Source organism: Mauremys reevesii, linkage group 4 (assembly GCF_016161935.1).
Source record: "Mauremys reevesii isolate NIE-2019 linkage group 4, ASM1616193v1, whole genome shotgun sequence".
In the NCBI taxonomy this organism is placed as follows: Eukaryota; Metazoa; Chordata; order Testudines; family Geoemydidae; genus Mauremys; species Mauremys reevesii.
In genome coordinates, this window is record NC_052626.1 from 116,942,302 (window position 1) to 116,954,295 (window position 11,994).

The window sequence follows — 11,994 nt, forward strand, 5'->3', positions numbered from 1 at the left end:
CGAGTTAAGAATCACTGGTCTAAAGGAAGGAAGTTGAGATAATGTGAACAAAATATTTATAAATGTGCCTTTTACTAATGTAACATTTCACACAGCTGTAGAGCACAATACTCCCTAAGGCATTCCCATCGCCAACAAATACTGTAAGTAATACATACCCCAACTTCATCGAATGAGCACTGTCATGCAAAACCACAACAACTTTGGTTAAAGTGTCAAAGCAGAATAACTTTTAAGTGACCTGACTGCTTGACAGTCAGATGTGTCAATCTGTCAATACAAGAAAGAATGAGGTAGTTCCTGTCAGGTGATCAAGTCATGGGTGGTCTTGCCTAATGGTGGTAGCAAGAGTCCAGCCTACCAGGTAGAGCTGAATCCAAATGGGGCCAGTCCAGGAGTGATGTGGAGCTGGAAGTCAGAAGCCAAAATCAAAGAATTAACCAGAGTTGCAGTCAGGACTGGGAATCAGAAACCAGGAAGAAGCTGGGGGCTGGAGTACAAGCCAGTACAAGCTGGGGGTGGAGCAAGGCTACAGATAACAGAGGCAGAGAACCAAGCACAGCTGGATGAAGAATGCATTGAGCAGCCACTGGCCAGCTGCTGAGCTTAGATATCAGCCTGCTGACTCCTGCACCCAATCAGGTGGTGCAGTCAGCCAACTTCTGTCAGGGCCAGTTGCGCTCATTAGGTTGCCGAGAGACTGGCTTTGTGGCAGGCTGGCCCAACAGTTAAAATTTTGAATCAGAGCACGAGCTTAGTGAAGTTGAGATGTGTAATGCTTTGCAATACGTGTTGGAGATAGAAGTGAATGTCTTAGGGAGCCTGTTACTATGTTGTAGGTGATGTGATGGCAAGGAATGCTGGAGACTTTCCCCTTAACTACTTAGGGCTAGTCTACACTAGAATTGCTACAGCGGCACAGCTGTACCTATGTAGCTGCACCGCTGTAGCGCTGCTGGTGTAGACGCTCTATGTCAATGAAAGAGATCTCTCCCACTGGCATAATTACTCCACCTCCCCAAGCAGCTGTAGCTATAGTGGTGGGAGAGTATCTCCCACCAACATAGAGGTGTCCACATGAACCCTTAGATTGATGTCACTTACATCGCTCAGGGGGTGGCTTTTCCACACCTCTGAGAAACTTAAGTTATAAAGTAAGCGCTAGAGTGTACAAGCCCTAAATTTCATACTTTCAAAGCTTTTGGGTGGATAGATATGTCCTAATGCAATCTTAACTGTGACTAAAAGTTTTTGTATATGTCAATTATTTCCTGTAGTCCTACTTAGAGGAATTATTGCAAACATTTGAGTGGTTATTAGTAAAGCTTCAGAATCAATCCTGAACCACTTAAAGGAGGGGAAAGTGATCAGGAACAGTCAGCATGGATTTACCAAAGGCAAGTCATGCCTGACTAACCTAATTGCCTTCTATGATGAGATAACCGGCTCTGTGGATGAGGGGAAAGCAGTGGATGTGCTATTTCTGGACTTTAGCAAAGCTTTTGATACAGTCTCCCACAGTATTCTTAACAGCAAGTTAAAGAAGTATGGGCTGGATGAATGGACGGTAAGGTGGATAGAAAACTGGCTAGATGGTCGGGCTCAACGGGTAGTGATCAATGGTTCCATGTCTAGTTGGCAGCCGGTATCAAGTGGAGTGCCCCAAGGGTCGGTGCTGGGGCCGGTTTTATTCAATATCTTCATTAACGATCTGAAGGATGGTGTGGACTGCACCCTTAGCAGGTTTGCAGATGACACTAAACTGGGAGGAGTGGTTGATACGCTGGAGGGTAGGGATAGGATACAGAGGGACCTAGACAAATTAGAGGATTGGGCCAAAAGAAATATGATGAGGTTCAACAAGGACAAGTGCAGAGTCCTGCACTTAGGACGGAAGAATCCCATGCACTGCTACAGACTAGGGACCGAATGGCTGGGCAGCAGTTCGGCAGAAAAGGACCTAGGGGTTACGGTGGACGAAAAGCTGAATATGAGTCAACAGTGTGCCCTTGTTGCCAAGAAGGCTAATGGCATTTTGGGTTGTATAAGTAGGGGCATTTCCAGCAGATCGAGGGATGTGATCATTCCCCTCTACTCAGCACTGGTGAGGCCTCATTTGGAGTACTGTGTCCAGTTTTGGGCCCCACACTACAAGAAGGATGTGGAAAAATTGGAGAGAGTCCAGCGGAGGGCAACAAAAATGATTAGGGGGCTGGAGCACATGACTTATGAGGAGAGGCTGAGGGAACTGGGATTGTTTAGTTTGCAGAAGAGAAGAATGAGGGGGGATTTGATAGCTGCTTTCAGCCACCTGAAAGGGGGTTGCAAAGAGGATGGATCTAGACTGTTCTCAGTGGTACCAGATGGCAGAACAAGGAGCAATGGTCTCAAGTTGCAGAGGGGGAGGTTTAGGTTGGATATTAGGAAAAACCTTTTCACGGAGAGGGTGGTGAAGCACTGGAATGGGTTACCTAGGGAGGTGGTGGAATCTCCTTCCTTAGAGGTTTTTAAGGTCAGGCTTGACAAAGCCCTGGCTGGGATGATTTAGTTGGGTTTGGTCCTGCTTTGAGCAGGGGGTTGGACTAGATGACCTCCTGAGGTCCCTTCCAACCCTGAGATTCTATGATTCTATATTTGTCTGTCTATTGATGATGTAGGTATTATGCTTGAACAGAATCTGTACTCTTCATCATTTCCTTATTTTAGCTATCGGAACCATACATACCCCAGTTGAGCCAGTGATATGAACACAGATGTAATACATGGTTTGCCGGTAAAATTGGGATTATACCGATCTACCTCACAGGAGGTTTTGCAAGGATTCATTAGACAATGTTTGCAAAGAATTTTGGGTGTGCAAACTGCTATAGAAATACTAAATACTATTATGATGTTGTTCTATTATTTAGAACATGCCATCACTGTTCAGCTGCTATGCTGATGGCAAAGTTGTGCTTTTCTAGTGAATGTAATCATAGATTCATAGACTTAAGGTCCGAAGGGACCATTATGATCATCTAGTCTGACCTCCTGCACAATGCAGGCCACAGAATCTCACCCACCCACTTCTGTAACAAACCCCTAACCTATGTCTGAGTTACTGAAGTCCTCAAATCGTGGTTTAAAGACCTCAAGGTGCAGAGAATCCTTCAGCAAATGACCCAGGCCCCACGCTGCAGAGGAAGGCCTCTGCCAATCTTCCCTGGAGGAAAATTCCTTCCTGACCCCAAATATGGCAATCAGTTAAACCCTGAGCATGTGGGCAAGACTCACCAGCCAGCACCCAGGAAATAATTCTCTGTAGTAACTCAGATCCCACCCCATCTAACATCCCATCACAGACCATTGGGCATATTTACCTGCTAATAATCAAAGATCAATTAATTGCCAAAATTAGGCTATCCCGTCATTACCATCCCCTCCATAAACTTATCAAGCTCAGTCTTGAAGCCAGATAGGTCTTTTGCCCCCACTACTCCCCTTGGAAGGCTGTTCCAGAACTTCATTCCTCTAATGGTTAGAAACCTTTGTCTAATTTCAAGTCTAACTTTCCTAGTGTCCAGTTTATATCCATTTGTTCTTGTGTCCACATTGGTACTAATGTAGAACTGATAAATGAAATTGTTTTTAATTGTTCACTTTATTAATGTAACTTCTGTTCACCATTTATTACACTTGTCTATATTGTAACTTCTGTTTACTGTTTGCCATATTGTAATTCAAACTCTATTTTAAAATGCTCACTCCATTTTGTAAAAGCTTCCTCCAACCTTCATTTTTTGCAAACCCTGCTATGCCTGCAATTGACGGGTGATCAATCACCAAACCCAGAGGCAGCATGACACAGCAAGACCTATAGACTTTGGATTCAAACTAAAGCCTACAAAAAGAATGGGTGAGATGGAAGATTTTGAAGGGTAACATTCTGCTGCCAACATGGAAGGGCACTGGTGCATGCCCAACAGAGACCCAGCTCGTCCTTGTGCCCAGCTTTCCTGGCCAGTTAGCTGCCACAAGCTACGAACCCAAGCTGCAAAATCAAGCCACGAACTCAAGCTATGTTCAGGACTGGTAACTATGCAGCAGCTGCAGAACATTTGATGGGTGTGTGTGTGTAGGTATTAGGTATAATGTGTGTGTATAAGTATTAAGATATTTGTTGTTGGTCATAAATCAAATTGTTATCATAATAAATGTGGCATCTTTGTCTTTCCCCCTGAAAAGATCCTGTGTAGTTTTATCTGTACAACATTATTGGTGGAGAATGCAAAGAGGGAGCAAGCATAGAATTCACAGTTATTATAAAAACTGGTGTGCACACCGCCAGCTTTAGTAAGCCTGGCACTATAGGAAAAAGATTGTAAACTTTCAGTTAATTAAGCACAAACTCTGAAGGAAATAGGAGTTTAGGTTTGAATCTTATTCAAATAGTAAAATACTATGCATTGAGAATTTTTATGAGTAAAAGGTATACACATCCTCAGTCATAGCAGGGCTGAGAAAAAGGGGGGAGGTTTAGCATCTCTCTCTCCACCCCGGACGGCTGGGGGGAAATAATTGGAGGTGGGTATACCCCCGGTCATAGTAAGGTTGGGCAACAGGAGGAGGACTTAGAGATCCTCGCTCCAAACTGAAAAATCCTAGGTACATACACCCTCAGCCGTAGCAAGACTGAGCTAAAGAGGAGAACTTAGTGTTTCTCGCTCTGATTCTGGGAAGGATTTTTATAGTTGGTATATGAACCCTCCGTGGTAGTAGGCCGAGTGATACAGAGGGAGGCTTAGTGTCTCTCTCTCTCTCTCTCTCTCTCTGGCCCAGAGAGGGTTAAGTTGCTCCTTCAGGAGTTAAAAAGGGAAAAAGGCTCTTTCAGGAGTTAAAAAGGGAAAAAGGCTCTTTCAGAAGTTGTAAGCTATTCCTTTAGGAATTAGGGGTTATAGTGCTTGATATTTATCAATTTGGTTTTGTTGTGGTTGGTTGTTGCTCACAACTGTTGGAAAGAATGTTTTAAAAAAAGCACTGTCTAAAGATATCCTTAAAAAAAAAACCAAAACAACAAATTGGCTAGGTACTTATTAATATATAAACCCTCAACTCCAATGAAAAAGGAAGCAGCAGCAGTTTGCCTTCTATGGAAAACCTGAAATGAGGTATTCCTTCAATTGGCTAAATGTAAAAATGAAAAACTGCACCAAGATTTACAAGTCGGTCCAAAAGCAGAGAAATGAAAATGTATATAGTACCCAAACCCAGTTAAGTGCCCTTAAGGTTGGGTACAGAGTTAAAACAGCACTCTCAAATCTTACAGCAGCAGTAACATCAGAAGAAGGAACATTTGAGACCCCAGAAGGGGCAGATTTTTGGGACTCCTCTGGAGAGTGGGAAGGGGAATAGTTGGAATATTTGGGTAGATTCCTCCTCCCAGGGCCAAAATGCCATTGCAACAGTAACAATAGTGCCTGCTTCTGCCTCAGACCTCCAGGCCATGGCAAAGTGGCTGGGGATTTTAAAATTAAAAAAAAAAATGTAAACTCACAAAGAAATGTACCACTTAATTAGCATTTGTGCAACCCCAAGTACCAAACACACTGTGGCAGAGACTGAGCAGGGTCTGCCATGTGGGAGAACTGTGCTAATTTGTTTCTAAGCTTCTATCTTTCAGGCTCTAAACCAGAACATCAGGAGAGCTGGTACCAGCTGAAGAGTTATAAAATACCATGGTTATAGTGTCGTAACAAAGGCTGTGTTCAGTGTTCTGTGTTGCATATTCTGTGGCTGTCTCTAGTGGTGTCCTGTGCTAGCATTAGGTCCAGAAAAAGAGGAATACTACACTAGACAGGGCAAATGTCTTTTCCTCTCTCTACTTCCCCCATGTCCATCCAACTTATCAGTCACCACTCTTGTCCAAAAGACTTTGGTCCCCAGTGCATCAGGTTTATTTTTTGTTAAGTTCTCTTGTAGTCATTTTATTGTTAATTTTTGTTATTAATACATTTGTATTGTTAGTTACATTTGCTTGTATTGTTAATTCCACACTTTCCTCTATGCACCCTGGTTCTACTTCCCCAAGCCCTGAAGGGTAGTTCTTGGGCCCCCATAACCTGTAAGACCTTGGCCCGTAATCGTAGGGCCCCATCTTTCAGGTCCCCAGAAACCTCTTAAGAACTGTTAAAAATAGGGGATTCTGCAACATTTTAGCAACTAAATGTTAGTTTAAGTCCAAATCAGCTTAACCTTGCATGACAACTGTGGTACTCCTACAAAATCTTGTTTGTTGTGTGTGCTTAAGAAGGTCCTGACTTCAGTAACTTTTATTGTTTGATGGCTATTGCAGCATCAAACTTGGACCTCATTTTATTTGTCAATGTACCCAATGATTGTTATGGGCATGGGTTTATTGTATTCCCAATTATTATAATTACTATTGTTTGCATTTGTGTGTAGGCTATATCTGGTGTTTAGTCAGTTGTAATGGTTTTAGTTATATTCACCTGGTTATAATTGTTTGGTTTGTTTGCAACAGATCACCTGTGTCTTACAATGACAACAACTGTAATAATCATAGATCAAGGGGCAGAGTGTTGTAGAAGCAACCCATCTGGTCAGCAGTTCTAAATATAATTTTTCATCCCATCATTGTCCTATTAGTAATCCTAACTGTTATGTTGGTTCTGCCTTAAAACAATTACATAAAGTGTGACCCATTCAATACCCCTGGATTGAAGGGTCAAAAGGGGGACAATGTAGAACTGATAAATGAAATTGTTTTTAATTGTGCACTTTATTAATGTAACTTCTGTTCACCATTTATTACACTTGTCTATATTGTAACTTCTGTTCACTGTTTGCAATATTGTAATTCAAACCCCATTTTAAAATGCTCACTCCATTTTGTAAAAGCTTCCTCCAACCTTCATTTTTTGCAAACCCTGCTGTAATTTATTAGTTTAGTTTAGATGTGTGAATGAGGCATGTATGGATGATGGAATCAACCTCCAGCCCCAGCCTGTTCTGATGAAATAGAGTTCAAACACCACCGGATGAAGATGCAGACAAGAGCCCTAACAAAGTAAGAAGATTTCACTCTAAAAAGAAAAGGTACAATAGAAGGAAGATCAAGGCCAAGTTATTGGTCATAAATCAAATTGTTATCATAATAAATATGGCATCTTTGTCTTGCCCCCGAAAAGATCCTGTGTAGTTTTGTCTGTACAACATTATGTTTAAATAATTTCTCTCCCTCCCTGATATTTATCCCTCTGATACATTTATAAAGAGCAATCATATCTCCCCTCAGCCTTCTTTTGGTTAGGCTAAACAAGCCAAGCTCTTTGAGTCTCCTTTCATAAGACAGGTTTTCCATTCTTCGGATCATCCTAGTAGCCCTTCTCTGTACCTATTCCAGTTTGAATTCAGTATAAAGTCAGTACAGCAATACACTAGACAACATCTCTAACAAGAATATACAGTAGAAGGGAATAGATTATTCACTTCATGTGTCTTTGGATTTTTTTTTAGTTATTTGTGTAGTTCAAATAGGCCTAGAAATGCTTCTCAGACAGTTTGCCGTCATCTCTAACCTGAACAGTATAACATATGCCAAGATGTGAACAGAAGTTTTGGTGTTCCTTAGTGGAGTTTAGGAACTGCTGCATTACAGTAACGGCTATGTGGAGTGGGTGTAACACAATACCACTCTGATCTGGTAATATTTTAAATCCACTTTGTGCTAGGTGCAATGCACTATGCATAAACACAGTTGATATACAAGCTAAGAAAGAGTGGAGAATCAAGCTCATTCTGTGCATTTCTGTAGGCCTCAACATCAGAAAAACAGAAACACATGGATTTGGTGAAGAATGTTCTCCTGCATAACAAAGGGCCAATCAGACTTTATGATTAAATGGCCCTTCTAGCCTTAAGTCTATGGATCTACAAAAGCGATAAGAATAGAATTAGCTAAATATGGAGGGTTGGATTCACAGGCCTGCTGAGATGCAAAAATGCTGAAAGCCAACTTAACCAGCCAGGGGAGGGTTCCCACAGCATGAGGGAATCCCTAGGAGGGGATCTGCCACCACAATGCTGACCGCCAGCAGAAGGGGCATGGCCAGGGGAAAAGGTGGGTGGCTAGAACACTCTGTGCTGTAGCAATCCCTGGCTGCTAGAATGGCCCCTTTGAGCTGTTAGCATTGAGGTGCCAATTAGAACAGGCCGAGGGTGCTCAGAGTTACACTGTGAGCTGAACCAGCAAACCTCAGAGCTCTTAAGTGTATTTGATTATGCTTTTGAGGTCCTGCAGTCTATCTTTATCTTTAGTGGTGCTTCACCAAGTCCCTTTTTGTGTGTTGTAATCAGTGGTTTGTGATCGGTTTCCACTTTGAAGCAATGGTCAGAAAGTGGTAAAATCTTGTACATCCATATTCCAGACCTAGTGTCATTTTTTCAATTTGTGCATACATCATCTTTGCAGCTGCTACCACCGTAGCTGCATAAGACTAGCCCCATAATAATCCTGCTGCCAGCCCTCCTTTTGAGGCATCTGTGGAGAGCTTGATGTCTTTCCATGGGTCAAAAAATTGCAGCACTAGAACGTATATCAGAATATGCTTTAAATCGCTGAACTCTTTTTCATGCTCTGGCATCCATGCCCATTCAGAGCCCTGTGGAGGGGATGTCTTAGGTGAGTTGTGCAAGCTGTGTAGTTAGGTATGAACTTGCTGACATAATTCAACATGCCTAGCAGCCTCTGAATTTCCTCTTTATCTTTAGGTCTTGGCATGTTCAGTATTGCCTGAATCTTTGATGTATCAGATCCTTTCAGGCCAGTCCCTCTCCCAAGCATGTTGTTTGAAGTTGACCCTTGGCCTTAGACAGTTTAAGGTTATCAGCTCTTACAATTTCTAATACTCCCCTCAGTCATGCCTGATGTTCAATAGCAGCACTGCCCTCAATTTATGATGTTGTCAGTACACACTTTCATGCCCACTAGACCCCCTCGTATCTGGCTATTCTATGGTGAAACACTACTGGGGCTGAACTTATTCCAAATGTCAGTCTTAGAAATGCCAAATCACATGCAGAAAGTGCAGATCTTGGTGCTCCCAGTGTCTAAAGGTATCTGTCAAAATCCTGCCAATACATCTAATTTGCTGGAGAATTTTGCTCCTGCCTTCTCAGACAATAGTTCGCTTCTTGAGAGGAAGTGGAAGTGTTTTCTTTTTATGTTTTTGTTCAGCTCCTTGGGGGTCCATACACAGATGTAGTCCCTGTCATTTCTTCTCTACAGTTATTAAGGAGAGAAAGGGATCCTGCTTGTACAGTACAATTTCAGGCACACATCTTGCAAAGACTTTCATGGCTACTTGATGAGCAATCAACCATGCTGAGAAAGGTATGCTCTACAGAGAAATATGTATGGACACTACAGAGCAAAGCACAGTAGGAAAGAACTGACTGCATGTAAGGTGGTACATTTAAATTTGACTTACATTTATTTGAGACCATTACACTTTTTTATAAATGTTAGATATTCAAAGTAGAAAAGCTGTACAGTAGAAACTGCACTCTGCTCCCTTTCCCCCAGCAGCGTCCTCTATATGGGAACTTGAAACAGAGACGCTCAGAGGATTCAGGGGGCCTGGGGCAAAGCAATTTCGGGGGCCCCTTCCATAAAAAAAAAGTTGCAATATGATAGAATACCTTATTCTCATGGGGGCCTGGGGCAAATTGCCCCACTTGCGCCCCCTCCCCCGGCGGCCCTGACTTGAAATATGGTAATCCTATCATTCTCTCTCCATAGCATACATCCTGTTAATGAGACCAAGCACCTCCCTTAGATATAGGCCCAAAACTGCCTCTCTGTACCACCACAAACTAATTTTATCATTTCCCCTTTGTATTTAAGGGTCAGTGTGCACTTTGCTCAACAGCAGAATTGTTTCTCCATAGTAGTCAAAGACACTTTTGACTGTCCTACTTCTAAGTGCTCCTTGTATCTCTCTCTATTTCAGTTTATTACATTTACTTATGCCATCCATCGTGTATGTCACATAAGCTCCATTTGTAAACATTTTAAGTAGCCAATTGTTTGAGTTTTCAGCCTCCTTTCTTGCGCTTAAGAACAGCTCTTCCTCTTTTCTTGAGGAATCCTTTTTTGTACTCAATACCTGCACTTTCCGGCTTTCTCTGTACATTTTAGCATATGGTTGGGTTCATGGAGGGAGCAGGTTCTGAAAGAAAAACCCTAGGAACCTGCTTACTTCAGGATCACCTTTCCTAGGCCCCCTTTTCTGGTAAACTCTCTAAACAGGTCCCCTGAAAGCTCCCTTTCCTCAGCAGCTTCCTCTGTACTTAAGGGCCTACTGACAGAACCCTCAGAAGCATTTATTCCAGGGGCAACTTGTAGTAATCTGCTCTGGCGGTGCTGGGGGGGGGAGGGCACTGAGGGGTAAGTTGGGGGTCCAATGTGAGCCCTGGGAGCAAAAAGGATGGCCCAGCGGGAACCGTTTCCTCTGTGTGGGGAGGTCCAGCATGGGACATGACCCCAACCCTCTGAACATGGAAAAGCTCTTCCTTAATTAACTCTCTCTGTCTCTCTCTCTCTGGAGCCTGCCACCGGTAACCTGGTCCCTGACTCCCCTGAAAGGGCCAGCCTGTGACAGCCACACAATGATCTCAAAACATTTTCATTATTTCCGGAAGGCTTTCCTCTCTCTCCCTCCACCACAACATGGATGGAATCCATTGTAGGCAGCTAGAGTTTCTGTGCCTGCCATGATTAAGAGCAGAACAACCTTTTGCTCATCCTCCCCCTAGGGCTCTCATATACAGTTTGAACCTTTTCCAGGCACATTCAGCATTTCCCCTGATTCTCAGGGTGGGTGGGGCATTACTTGCAGTTGCACATGCCGTTTGCTGCCATTGCTACGTTACCTCTCTCTGGTCCGGTACACTGTGCCGTCAACTCATGGTATCAGGTCATATCTTACTGATGAACAGAGTGGTGCCAAGGTAAACCCTGGATTACGAACAGGAGCTATGTACAGAAATGAGACAACAAACTTTCTACAATTCTGTAGCAGCAACGCCAACCGCAGCTGTGTCCTCGGTAGGCTTGTGTTTACTGCCCAGAAGGAAATGCATCAGCCAAGGATCAAGTGTGCAGGAAGTGTGTCACAGGAAAACCAAGACTGCATGTATGCAGGAAGTAGGGCATCTCTACACATCTGGAGGACTTACTCTATAGCACAACCCCATGGTACATTAATTGGAGAAGGACCTGACCAGAACCCTGCCAGCCCCTAAGATCCACCTTATTTAAGGAGGGGAACAAATAAGATTTGATGTTTGGTTCACAACCTCTACACTAGTGACTGATAAGTAGCACTGCCCTAGAAATGATAAAGAACTGCAGCTAAAATAATGAGAAAAGCTGAAGTGTGACAAGAAATAGGTGTTTGCAGTGACATGGCTGTGCTGGTCCCAGGATATCAGAGAGACAAGGTGGACAAGGTAATATCTTTTATTGGTGAAAGAGACAAGCTTTGGAGCTTACACAGAGCTCTTCTTCAGCTCTGAGGCCTTGGCTACACTTGAGAGTTGCAGCGCTGGTGGTGGCTTTACAGCGCTGTAACTCACTCCCCGTCCACACTGGCAAGGCACATACAGTGCTGTATCTCCCTGGCTACAGCGCTGCATGTACTCCACTTCAACAAGAGAAATAAAGAGAATAGCGCTGCTGCTGCGGAGCTGGGGTGCCAGTGTAAACAGGGAATAATCTTACTACGCTGTAACTGACCTCCGGAAGCTTCCCATAATCCTTTTAAGTAAAGATTACGCTCTTTGTTTTGTTGTGATGCCTCTGTTTGTTTTGTTGTGAACTCTGGGCTCCGGGACCTGCTTATCAAAAAAACAAACACAGTTCTTGTTTTCTGTGAATGAGCAGAGGCAGGCAGGGAGCTCCCTTTGGAATGCCCACAGCTAGTGTTTGCTTGA

General features: G+C 43.3%; 1 protein-coding gene across 4 annotated transcripts in view; it reads right to left on the reverse strand.

Moving 5' to 3' along the window:
• LOC120403841 (NACHT, LRR and PYD domains-containing protein 3-like) overlaps positions 1-11,112 on the reverse strand; it is a 47,797-nt gene extending 36,685 nt beyond the window's left edge. For 3 of the 4 annotated variants that reach the window (XM_039535645.1, XM_039535643.1, XM_039535646.1), the window contains exon 1: positions 159-240. The gene's annotated coding sequence lies outside the window, so the exon portion shown is untranslated. Of the gene's footprint in view, positions 1-158; positions 241-10,932 lie in introns of those variants that run through there. The other variant, XM_039535644.1, reaches the window with a different exon arrangement.
• Between the last annotated feature and the right edge of the window lie 882 nt (positions 11,113-11,994).